The sequence below is a fragment of the Myodes glareolus genome, chromosome 8 (assembly GCF_982192425.1).
Source record: "Myodes glareolus chromosome 8, mMyoGla1.1, whole genome shotgun sequence".
Classification (NCBI taxonomy): domain Eukaryota; kingdom Metazoa; phylum Chordata; class Mammalia; order Rodentia; family Cricetidae; genus Myodes; species Myodes glareolus.
This window is the reverse complement of record NC_142033.1, coordinates 34,296,653-34,310,012: the sequence shown is the minus strand read 5'-3', so window position 1 is coordinate 34,310,012 and position 13,360 is coordinate 34,296,653. Positions and strand designations below refer to the sequence as shown.

Genomic DNA, 13,360 nt, shown 5'->3' with positions numbered 1-13,360 from the left:
TTTTCCCTCCTCAAGTCCTTCCCAAGGCTGCTGCCAAAATCAACTTCCTCTGCTGCCATTCTAACAATGTTCTCCCTCCCGAAAATTCCCTGTAACGGCCTCTGCTGCTCTCTGTTCTGGAGGCAGCCTTCTTGCCCTGCCTTTAGGACAAACACACAATTCCTGCCCATATGTCCTTACAGCTGTCTGTCGTCCATTCCTGCAGCTCCACAGGCCTTGTCCTTCTCTGTGTAGACAAGACCCCCTCTCAGCTTCTTCACAGCTTTGCGCTATTGATGTTTCAGTCATAAATATTTTTATTCAGTCTTGGTCAATAAAAATTCTTCATTTTTTGATACCTTTCCCCCTCATTCCTTTCCACCCCAAACAAATAATAATAATAATAAAATTCACATGTGAATCTGGAGCTGTCTTATTTATAATTCTTCTGAATTCTGGTTACTTTTAAAGAACCACACAAGTATTCACCACATTTAAATTTTCTGTCTAATAAAAACTGAACAACATCAAAACTGAAATACACCTAAAGGTCAAAAATAATACTGTGGGATTTCCTTAAGGAATAAAAAGACTTCAGAATGAGTCACAGGGAAAAAAAAATCTAATATTATTACCATGGGCAAATTCTAGGAAAGGGTCTGTGCATTCGGGACAGCAATGAGGCGATGTATTTTTGTTTTATTTCGGTTTGGTTCAGTTTGCTCATTTTGGTTTGCGTTTTTGTTTGTTTTGTTGTTTTTGTTTTTTGTTTTTTTAGCCGAGTCCCATCTTGTAGCCTGGGCTTTGAGCTCATTTTATAGCCCAATGCTGGCTTCGAACCTGTGATCCTTCTGTGTTGGGAGGTGCTTGGGTTACTAGTATTGACCATCACACCCAGTTCTTCTCTTTTATTTCCTCTTTTAAAATTAAAATAAAAATATAATGAACTTCACTGTGGCACTTTCATTTATGTAAGCCATGATACTCGGGTCGTATTTGTTCTCCCCCATCGCCCTCCTACTCCCTCTTTTTGCTCACTTCCCTACCCCCAAAGTAACCCCCTCTCCTTTCATGGCTCTCCCAACACATTTCATGCCCAAGCTTGGTTATTAGCAAATTCCGTGGGTTTTCTTTTTTTCTTTTCTTTTCTTTTCTTTTTTTTTTCTGCTTGTTTTCTTTTAACTGTTCTTTAATCTCCTTAACATGATCTTGTTGGGAAAGAGGTGGCAGCCATACCCACGAGTTATGGCAATCCAGCAGCACTCGTAAAGAAGTGCTAACTGGATACAGGACATTGATGTTTCTTGTTTGAAATGATCCCTTCGTCTGCGTGCTTGCTCAGCATCTCCCTGTTCCATATATGGTAGCTTTGGTTGAGAAATCAGGACTGTCTCTCACAGGCCCAATTACTTGAACACTTGGACCTCATTTGGTGATGCTGTTTGGGAAGGGGGTGCAGCCTAGTTGGAGGAAGTGTGTCACTGGGAGCAGGCTTTGAGAGTTCACAGCCTCATCCTACTTCCAGTTTGCCCTTTCTGTTTCACGGTTGGAGTTAAAGATGTGACGCCTCAGTTTCCCACTACAGCTACTGGTTACTATGCCTCCTGACACTCTGAGCACTCTTGCTCTGGAACCATAAACCAAACACTCTCCCATAAGGTGCTTTAGGTCACGGTATTAGTCAGGGTTCTCTAGAGGAAAAGAACTGACATAATCTACATATATAGCAAAAGGGGATTTATTAAAGTGGCTTACAGGTTATGGTCTGCTGATCCAACAATGGCTATCGACTAACAGAAAGGCCAAGAATCAAGTAGCTTCCAGTGCATGAAACTTGATGTCTCATCTGGTCTTCAGTCTATGTTGAGATTCCAAAGGAGGTTCTAATGCCAGTTAAGGAATGCCTCCGCAGCAGGAGAGATGAACTTGCCCTCAGGAGGGAGTACAGGCTAGCAAATTTTCCTCTTTCCTGTCTTTTTATGTGGGTTGCCATCATAAGGTCTGGCCCAGATTTAGGGTGGGTCTTCAACTTCAAATGATCCGATCAATAATAATCCCTCACAGGTATATCCAGCTGCTTGGGTTTTCCTTGAGTCCAGATGGGCTCAGGTTGACCAGCAAGATTAGCCATCAGTCAGTGTTTCAACACAGCAACGGAAAAGTAACTAATGCATCGTGCACTAAAATTGTTTATTAACAGCATGGGGATGGTTGGGGGTTCATGAGTCATGGTATGCGCAGGGAGTCAGAGAACAGCTCTTCAGGAATCTCTGTCGGCCTGGCCCTGAGGCAGGGTCTCTCTTGTTTGTGTTGCTAAGCTGCACAGTCCTGGCCAGCTGGCCCACAAGCTTAGGAGATTCTTTTGTCTCCACCTTCCATTTCACTACAGCACTGTGGGGATCACAGATCACACTTTGTGTGGGTCCTGGGGATTTAACTCAGGTCATCAGGCTTTTATGACAAGCACTTCACACACTGAGCCCTCTTTCTGGTTCCCATGCATTCTATCTGGTACCACATCTGGAAGCATCGGTAGAGGGGCTTCTCAATGTGAAATGCTAAGACCCCTAGAGATCTTGAACAGTATTGCTGAATTCATCCTCACAGTCATCCTTGATATCTGTGTAGGACCTTGGCTCCAGGATATCTTCCTGGATACCAAAATCCATGGGAGCTCAAAGACCCTTATTTATATAACAGCATAGCATTTGCACAGAACCAGTGCACATCCTCCTGTATACTTAAATATCCCTAGATTATTCATAATGCCGGATAAGAGGTAAAATTTATACAAACATTTGCTATACTGTATTATGTAGGGGAGGATGGTAACAGAAGGTCTATACATATTTAGGGCCTTTTAAAAAAAATTTATTTCCACCCATGTTGAGTCCACAGATAAAGAACGTACAGACATGGAGCCAAATTGTCTTCTTCCAGGATTATTTCTTGTTTTTACTTTTCACTCGAAGGAAGGAAGGAAGGAGAGAAGGAAGGAAGGAAAAAAGGAAGGAATGAGGATGAGAAGGAAGGTAGGTTGACAAGATGGCTCAGCAGGTAAAGGTACTCGAGAATAGAATTAGATTCCTCTTCCATATAAAACAAAAGTAAACAAAGAAAAGTCAAGACACTGCTACCAAAATAAGAAAGAAACAGGGATGACAGATGGAACAGCATGAATGTTTGCTATGGCATGGTAGATCCTCTCGGGGTATGTGATAGCTTTTTTTTTTTTAATTTGGAATTAGTATATTTTATGCTTATGCTATATATGAACTTCTTTAATTTTAACATGTTTAGTGTTCAACCGGTTCCTAATTTGCGAAGTGACCTCTCACAACATCATTTCGGTATTTCCAGTTTTGCATGCTTTCTCATTCATCTGGCAGTGCCTCTTGTGAACATAAATATGCTATCACTTATGGGTTGAACTGTACCCTCCAAAGGCCTCAGCATATGACCTTATTAGGACATGATGTCTTTACAGAGGTAATCAAACTAAAATTAAATCATTAGGGTATGTTCTAATCTAATAAACCCGACGTCCTCATTTAAAAAAAAAAAGGAATTTGGACAAGAGATGGATAGACAAAGAACAGCTCAAGGCCGCTCCAGGGCTACAGGGGGAAATGTGGAAACACACCCACAAAGCCTTTGGTAGTCTTTCCTTCTCAGCAGTAGGTCACTCATGCTTGCTACTACATGGAGCCTAGATGAGAGCTACTATTGCCACTTTTCTAAACCAATAAAATCCCTAATACATTCTACACACTTCTCCTTAGACCACAGAGAAATTTAGCTCTGACCCTCATCCAAGAAGCTTCTTTTTGCAGCAGATAGAGATCGTGACAGAACCACATAACTGGTCAAAATGCAGAGAACAACTTGACTGGGGGGTACCTCGCCCCAACTAAATGCCTAAGGTTTGGGGAGATTCTAAGAGCCAGAAGAACTCTGTTGTGAGATTGCATCTTCTATATAGGACAGGGAAGCTTTACCCATGAAATCTCAACAGTATGGGTCCTAACAAGACCTGAATACCACCACCAGTTGACATGTCAGTGTGAATGGGGGAAAGCTCACAAGGCCCCACCCCTAGATGGAGCTCCAGGTCATTAGTGACTACTGAGAAAGGAGAATTAGTCTTCTCCAGGGATGAGCCCTCTAAATGATGATCCAATACCAAGTTATCAGCTCTAAACACCAAACTGACTTAGTATGTTTTATTTGTATGTTTACAGGCATGCATTAAAATTGTATTAAAAATTATTACATATATGTGTAACAACAATATTTTTAAAAGAAGAACAAAAAGGATAAAGTTGGGAGGAGTAGGAAGGTCCGTCTAGTAGGAGCTGGGGTGCATATGACTGAAATACATTGTATGACAACAACAACCTCTTTTAAAGAGAAAAAGGAGAAACTTTAAGCCCCCCCACCCCTTCTGAGTGTGGCTGGACTTAGTGACTGATTCTGATGATATGAAGTGACCTCTGCTAGCAGGCTGTAAGGCCCATAGATGGTTTCTCCTCAGCTGTCTGTTCACTCACTGTCTAGGCTTGATCAGGAGAACTATTAAGCATCTTTCAGGGAGGGAATCCAACTCTGTCAGGATCTCATGAGTAGCTGCTCTGAAAGGGGACCACGCAGTGCAAAAGGTGCAACCCCAGCCACCATCTCTATACAGCCTCCTAGGACACCCCGAGCCTGGGCCAGATACCTAGCGAACTCCACAATCCTGGCCATCCAAATCTGGGAGAAAATAAGATGTTCTTAATTACTTTCCTATTGCTGTGGCAAAACACCAAGGCAACTAAAGAAAGAAATCATGTGGGACTCATGATTCTAGAGGGTGAGCCCATGACCATTATGTCAGGGAGCATGGTAGCAGGCAGAGAAGGAGCTGGGAACTTCAATTACCCACAAGGACAAGGCAGAGAGCGAGGCAGGGGAGAGAACTGGGAATGGCATAGGCTTTGAAAACCTCAAAGTCCCCCCACCATCCTGCCAGTGACACACTTCCTCCACACACCTCCTAATCCTTCCCAAACTGTCCCACTACCTGAGCACGAAGCATTCAAATATATGCACCGTTCCCATTCAAACCACCACATAAGAATGTATTGTTTTAAGCTATTACAGGCTGGGATAATTTCTTACACAACAGACAGCTAATGTGGGGACGACACAGCTCACAAACACCTTGAATCCTTGTCGAGCTACCTCTTTAGCTTACATTGCATTTGTTTGAGAAAGATGTACACAGTTTACTAGAAAGTTTCCTGTCCATTTAAAAAAAAATGTCCCAACTAACAAAGTCTATGTAGTTCTGATTCTTTTGGAAAAAATAATCATTGAGCCAGTAAGATGGTTCAGCCAGTAAAGGAGCCTGCCACCAAGCCTGATGACTCTGGGTGGGTCCCCAGGACTCATGGGGTAGATGGAGAGAAAATTGTCTCCCTACCTTCACATGCGCTGTGGCATGTAACCTCCCCACAGCACACAATACACACCTGTAACATCACACAAAAAAATTTAAAAGACTAATTTAAATTATTTTTCACATGTCAGAGAGGAGAGGGAGAAAGTGAAAGTAAGATATTTTGGGACCATAAGAAAAAAAATGTTTTAAGAGGGACTGAGCAACTCTTTTCAAGACTTTACCCTGGATAAAACACACACACGTGGAGAACTGAGCAAGGGACTTAGCAGAGACTTTTTCGAGGGGAAAAGTGGGTTTGGTGTAAGCCCTGAAGGACTGGGAGAATGCTTGAGAATAGGAAGTGCAAAGAATTCTTTGAGTGAATTTTAACATAGAAAAAGCTATTAAGTAAAACTAGAGGAGTCCAAAGAGATTGGGGGGTTTCTGGTAAGAGGACAGGGGAGATGGAACAGTGGCTAATAGCACTTGTTGCTCTTGCAGAAGACCCAGGTTCAGTTCCCAGCACCCACAACGGCTCACACCCTTCTGTGACCCTGTTTCCAGAGGATCCTACACCCTCATCTAACCTCCAGAGGCAACAGGCATGCATGTGGTGCACATAGATATATGTAGGTAAAACACATAAAATAATTTTTTATTTATTTTGGCTCATATTTATTTTGCCTCATAAATATGGCTCATATATAAGCTGATGGGAATTTTCCAACAGTGAAAAGAGAAAAGAAACCAGGGACAGCGTGGGTAGAAGCTGAGTAACTGGGAGAAGCTGGGATCCACCCCTCACTTGTAGAAAAGCTACACACAAAAACAGGGGAAAAGGACAATAAGCAGCTCAGGTAAATAGGGAGATGTTGCGACGAGAGCCAACAACTTTTGACTATATCTGATGAAGACTGTTCAATTACATGCTAGGACTTTTCATTTAACCGAACAGTGTTTAATTGTCAAATACACATGCTACAGTTGGTATAAACACAATGGGGAAAGTCCCTTTGCTGGCAAAAACCAAGTAAATAAATATTTGTGGTTTGGTAAGTGTTATCATGAAGGCACACGATAAAGCTACGGAAGCTAAATCTGAGCAAAACGGAACTTTCCGACTGTATAAGCATGCAGCCAGAACTAGTGCCCTTGAGTCGGTGCTCTCGGTCATTAGCTCTTAAATTCTATGCCATCAGATGACAGCAATGTGAGAAGCCCCATTGCCCTCTGAGACAGAGAAGTAAATGCTATATTTGGCCTTTGGTCAGCTTGAGGTTTATATAGAGAAATTCGCCTGAGGGTATTAATATTTTAGATCTCCGGTCCCAGGCTCTGCAAGTCACATCTCTGCAAGCAGGCAACAAACTTGCTTCCAGACAGATCTTGGCTCTTGCATTGAAGTTTTACAAATCCTTTTTGTGTAGATTTAATGCCTTCCTTTCTTTCTTTTCTCCTATTTTTTAAGTTTAATTTTTTTGTATTATGTGCATGAATGTTTTCTCGCATTTGTGTATTTGTACCTCGTGTGCCTAGAATTAGAGTTAGACAGTTATGAGCCAGTTGTGGTTACAGACAGTTGTGGGTACTGGGAATTGAACCTGGGTCTTCTTTAAAGGCAGCAAGTGCTCTTAAACACTGAGTCATCTCTTCAGCCCTCTTTTCTTCTGAGACAGGGTCCCGTGTTATCTGAAGCCAGGCTCCAACTTGCTGTTTTGGCAAGGGAGACCTTGAACTTTTGATGCCCTGCATCTACTTCCCAAATACTGGGATTGGAAGCCTCTGCCACCATGTACAGCTGGAGACAGATCTTCACACATGCTTGGTAAGCACTGGGTTCTGGATCCAAGCCCCTGAAATTTTTTTCTTAGGATAAACTAGCTCAATGGTATAGCACTTTCCTAGAATGCCTAATACCCTGGGTTGAATTTGTACAAACAAAAAACAAAAATGAAATTCAAATTTTTAAGACAGGTGTGATGGTACATGCCTATAAACTCAGCATTTGAGAGGTGAAAGTAGGAGAATTAGGAGTTTGAGGCTAGCCTTGGCTACCCTCATAGTGAGTTATATGCCAGCCTGAGCTATATGAGATTCTGTCTCAAAAATCTAAACAGCGCTTCTTTCCGCCATCTTTCCACGCTGTCATGGTGGTGCGCATGAACGTACTGGGTGATGCTCTCAAGAGCATCAACAACGCTGAGAAGAGAGGCAAAGCCAGGTCCTCATCAGGTCCTGCGCCAAAGTCATCATTCGGTTCCTAACTGATGATGAAGCACGGTTACACTAGTGAATCTGAAATCCCTGATGGCTACGGAGCTGGGAAGATCGTCGGGAACCTTACAGGCAGGTTGAACAAGTGTGGCAGAACAATCTGCTCCCATCCTGTCAGTTTGGCATATTTCTTTCCTCCATAGCTTTATTGTACTGACAACCTCAGCTGGCTTCATGGACCATGAAGAAGCAAGACGAAAACACACAGGAGGGAAAATCCCGGGATTCTTTTTCTAGAGATGTAAAACATAAATAAAAAGCCTTCATGGACTGTGAAATAAAATTGAAACAGCAAAAATAACAAAACAAAAATGAGGAACGTGTGAATAATAACTTGAATATTTACAGTGGGCTTGAATTTTAAACCTCACACCTTAGAGTTACGACAGGAACCATTCACTTGGTGGTTCTAGTCTCAGTTTCTCCCCCTGAACTGAGACGGACCCAGCTTCAGCTTCGTGCAGATGACTCTGGTTCTCCTCGTTCATTTCACAGCTTCCAGTAGGTTCTACACGTGACGTTAGAGAAGACACAGCAGATGTGCTTGGTGGCTCCAGAAATCTAAAATGGGACAGATGGTTCCCTGACTGATTGACAGCAGAGGGGGCACTGCAGCCAGGAGCACCTCCTGCGGAGGATTTTTTTCTTTCCTCCTTCTCCTTGCTTGCCTGAAAGTAAGTCACTGTCACACAGGAAGAGTGAGAGATGGCTAATCAGGAGAGCTTTCTTCTCAATTATGCATTAGAGTGAAAATAGTTCTCTGAGATACAGACTCGTTTCGATGTGGAAGAAACTCTCTTTCCCTAACACTTTACAAAGAGTTGACCATACACAATTATAACAAAGTGGACAAATTCATGTTTGACCATAATACCCTACATGCCGAAGATAAAGTAAAAACAAGGAAATATCAACAAACAATATTGATAAAAACTGAAATACTTTCAACATTAGACGACTTACATTGCCCTTTTAAAATGGCTTCTTTTTAAAACGTGTGCGTGTGCGGTGTTCGTGCTCATGTGCACTAGAGTTCACAGTGCACACTCCTGCACAGACACATCCATATGTGGGTCTAGGTGATTCTATATCCCAACAAGCTGTTTCTCAAGTTCCCTGACCAATAGTACTCATAGTGGCATCTGATTTCTCGATGGTTCTTTTCCATAGACATGCTGAATACAATAATCATCTAATATTTAAAATGGCAATTTGCCAACATTTACAAACTCAAAAGTCTTTCTTCTTATTAGCAAACATAAATATCATGAAAACCCAAAGAAATTATGAATCCATATGCACTTTATATTTCAGGAATGGCAAAATAATAATGAAGCTGTACACCGCCTTGTTAGAGCGACCCCACCCCCACCCCTGACCCCAGCTACATAGCCGGGAGTGGAATCAATATGAAGGCTGAGCTTTAGGCTCCTTAGGACATCCCTTGCAGCTGCAGCAGCAGCTTCCATGAAGGCCCCTCTTGCTTCCACCAAGCAATTCTTGGCGTCAGTTCTCGTAACCAGGACATCTAGAATGTAGCGTATTTTTCTAGGCGCCTTAGAAGCTCCTTTTCAGTTGCGGGCAGCAATAGACTTTTTGACTGAATTTTCTGCAACTGAGGACAAAAATAAAACTGAATTCTCCCCCAGCATCACCTGGAGAGTATAACATGCAGAAACACGCCGTTAGTCTTTGTTTCCTTCTGGCAACCCTTAGAAGTCCCCGTCAAAAGTTGTTGAAAATGCCGACACAGGTGTTCTGCCCAAGGGCGGTGTGAAGGCACAGAAGCTTGTAGAGTATAGGAACACACTCCTGGCAGCCCGTTACCTCCTATTTCCCCTTTTCCATACTTTTGATCCTTCTCTTTATTTGTTGTTTACATTTGTTAATAGAACCAAATCTGTACAGAATTATAAAACAATACCCAACCTTCACCTCTTTCTTGCATTCTCCCTCAGCTACCATTTATGTCTGCTTTCTCCAAGCAGCTAAAGTTCTGGAAAGAGAAAAATATACTTTTCCACACATCAACCCCAACCATTCTTTTCCCCGTCCACTGGAATCCGGATTTTTTTTTGCCCCACCCTATAATTTAGATATGAATGAAATGATACTTGTAAAAGTTATCAATAACCTTATTGATACAGTTAATGCATGATTCCAGTCCTCATCAGCATTTGCTATCTTTGACTACATATCCTCCTTTTTGGAATATTCTTTCCTTCTGGCTTCTATAACACTGCATTTTTTTTTGAACAATGAAAATCTCCAAGGTTCATTAATAGGCAAATAAAAACCAGATTTGGCATTAGCATAAAGCCCACTCTGAAGGACTTCTAATTCTTTCCTTTCTTCTTTTCCAGGGAAAAGAACACACAAAGTTTATTATATACCAAAGGCATGGAAATATTAGACTTCTGTAATTACTTCTTGTAATTGGACACTCTGTAGTCTATGAACTAAGAAGGAATACTTGTCCTCATAGAACACAAATGCAAACACATCGATTAATTGTTATTATATAAGGTGAAGTGTAGAGAGAAAAACACACATAGTCAATTTCTGGCCTCTAAACATGCATGCACATGCAAATGTGCCCCTCCATATACACATACAGACATATACATAAACCACACACACAAATTCAACAATAATAATTTCAATTTTGAATTCCAAAAGTCCATCCAGTGATGGTAAGATGATCCAGCAAGTCAAAGTGTTTGTCACACAAGTATGACAACATCAGCTTGATCCCCTGACCCCAAGGTGGAAGGAGAGCTGACTCCCAAAAGTTATTCTCTGACCTCTGAAAAGTGCTGCAACACACACCATATACTCAAAAATAATAGAAATTAAAACAGAGTTCAGCTAAACAGAGAAAGATGTCACTGAAGTCAAAATGCAATTTACTAGTTTGGTTGCATTTATACGAATTAAGTAATCCTCTGAATCGTTCCTTTATAATCGTTTCAAGCTGGTCACCGGCTAACATGGCTGGTGAGATGGCTCAGAGACTAAGAGCACTCACTGTTCTTTCAGAATACCTGGGTTCAATTCCCAGCACTCACATCAGGCAGCTTGCAACTGCCTGTAACTCCAATTCCTGCACACACGTGGTACACACAAACTCACGCAGCCACACACATAAACAAAAATAAATATTTACAAACAAGCAAACAAAGTGTGGTCTGAAAACAAAAAGTAACGTCTAACAGGTAAAAACAGGGTGAAGTCTCATCGGATGCTCACTCAGGGCAGGCATCTGGAAGAGTGTTCAAGTGACTCTCCCAGGGGTGTGTCTTCCTAGTCATCTCAGAGAGTCACAGCAGATGGAAGAAATGATTCCACTCAAGGCCAGCTAGGTGAACTAAAAAGCTTAATTAAAGTGACTTTCAAAATGATGGGTAGTTGGCCAGCAGCTATATCACTGGATTATAGTATTTTTGCCCCAAGCATATAAACCCAATTATGTATCTTTGAGGAAGTGAGGTGCCTCCTGAGCTCTCTGCACTTCCAGGAGGGCACTTTAGTGGAACCAGCCTTCTGAGGGTAACCAGTGGGTAAACCACAGCACTCTGATGTTAAGGCTAGAACCCATGGCTTTCATGCCTAAGCACAGGGTTCCACATCAGTATTGCTTTAACTTAACCTAAGAACCATGCTTTCTGGTGATTTTGAAGTTTAAGGTGAGTGTACCAAAGGTCTCAGATGGCTGACAAGTTCTATAGCCTTTCTCCATCCAAAGACCATCGACTTCCAGGAAAACTTTGTATCTTAATTTATGCTTGAATTATTTTAGTGTATCAAAACAAATTATCAAAAGGCCCAATAACCTTTAAATGTCAGCACAACTGCAAAGTAACAGTTTACCCGATATAAAATTTTAGTTTGAAAAATAAAGAAAGCCAGGTGGTATTGGGGCATGCCTTTAATCCCAGTTCTCAGGAGGCAGAGGCAGGCGGATCTCTGTGAATTCAAGGCCAGTCTGGTCTACAGAATGAATTCCATGGCAGGCTCCAAAGCTATACATGGCCAAGGTTATACAGAGAAACCCTGTCTCAAAAAACCAAACCAAACCAAACAAATAACCAAAAACAAAAAAGAAGAAGAAGAAAAGAAAAAGAAAGGAAAGGGAAGTATAATTTGAATGTTTGGGAATCTATTTCCAAAGAAAAAGCTCTTCTGTGCTCTTCTGTTTCCTAGTTTTCTTATATTTGTTTTTATATTATAAAAATACACCCAATAAATCCAGTAGAGAAATTAATATTGTTGATTTTATACTATACAATAATAAGTTTGATGCTATACTATCATGGTTCCTTTCTTTCATGGACCTTTCATTTCATTGAGGAGGGGAAAGACAGAGACAGAACACACGAACAATTTTAGGTCATGGAAAATGCTATGAAAAGAAAAAAACAAAGTCACACACAAAGGTGACTGGAGAGTCACCTTAATTAGGCAGCAAGGAAAGCATCTTTGACGGGATACGTCTTGAGAGAGCGGAAACTGCAGACGTCCTAGCCTCATAGTAAGAAAAGTGGATATTTATATAGATTATCTTAAAGTATGTGGGAGTATAAATACTCATAAAGCTGTTTCTAAATGGTCTCAGTGAAAGAAATAAGCAACAACAAAATACCATATTGCCATTGCTACCCTGTCGTGCTAGAAGTTTGTACAACGTGAACACTAAGGAACCGCGACTGTCTGGTGTTTTGGGGTTTCACAGAGGAGGTGGCATAAGGCAGGGTTTTGAAACCTGTGCAATCTACAAGGGCGTGTCTCCGTGTATGTATTGGTGGGGACAGCACAGCAAACAGCAAAGAAAACAGGCTGTTGCTCATTGGTGTGAGGCTCAAGAGGCACAAAAGCCTAGCCATGACTCTAGATCAGTGCTTACATGGCTGTCTTTGTTAAATATGCTTACAGCACAGGCTTGTGGCCACTCTATAGGCAGTGAAAAAAAAAAATGACATGAGGAAAGAAAAGAGAAATCTGACGTTTATCGGAGTTCATATCTGGGTGGGGCTGGGGCTGTTCGTTGCCAATCAACGATAAACTTTCTGTACTTGATTCAGAATAGGCACTCAGTGAACATCTCTAGGGCGAATGAAAGAAAATGAATTGTTGGTGGTTGGGGGTGGCGGTCTGACGTCTGAGGGACAAAAGTCTGTCTCCTTACATTAAAATACACTGTCCTGTTCATAGAGTCTGAGAGTCTGAACTCCTTTTCATACTTGTTTTCATCCAAACGATGAAAGACGCATTATTCACTCCGCTGTGCAAATTCCGAGTCTCCGAGTGGGAATGTACCCCGACTCTGGTTCTAGAATGGGTCAGCCACTAGACCGGAGTTTCTGACAGTTAACTGGGTGTTCACGCTTAAAATCCACTCCGTAGACAAGAGGCCTAAAGAATAAAATGATTTAGGTAAAGCTTAAGAGTTAGGGAAAGCCAAGAAAAGTCAAAGGGATGAGCGGAGGCGGGGAGGGGAGGTTCCAGAACGTCCCTACCGGCCGGTCACAGCACAATCACTGCGGTACTTCACAAGAGCATCGAACCTCGGGGCAGGGCGGAGCTGCAGCGCCAACTCCAAACCCCGCGCAGCCGCAGTGCAGCTCTGGAGCCTGGGGGTGCTGGGAGGCGGGACCAATTTGACGGGGCGGGGCCGACACCGTGAGG

General features: G+C 42.1%; 1 long non-coding RNA gene and 1 pseudogene across 2 annotated transcripts; one reads left to right on the top strand and one right to left on the bottom strand.

Moving 5' to 3' along the window:
- The first annotated feature begins 7,557 nt into the window (after positions 1–7,557).
- LOC125387639 (small ribosomal subunit protein uS8 pseudogene) lies at positions 7,558–7,912 on the top strand (annotated as a pseudogene).
- Positions 7,913–8,048: 136 nt separating this feature from the next.
- On the bottom strand, positions 8,049–13,349 carry LOC125387640 (uncharacterized). Of its 2 annotated transcripts, XR_015738561.1 has the most exons (3): positions 13,192–13,329; positions 12,861–13,087; positions 8,049–9,290 (listed from the first exon to the last, which is right to left on the bottom strand). It is a non-coding gene; the product is annotated as an uncharacterized LOC125387640 (long non-coding RNA). The 2 variants fall into 2 exon arrangements; XR_015738560.1 differs by having other exon boundaries at positions 8,049–13,087; positions 13,192–13,349.
- Positions 13,350–13,360: the final 11 nt, after the last annotated feature.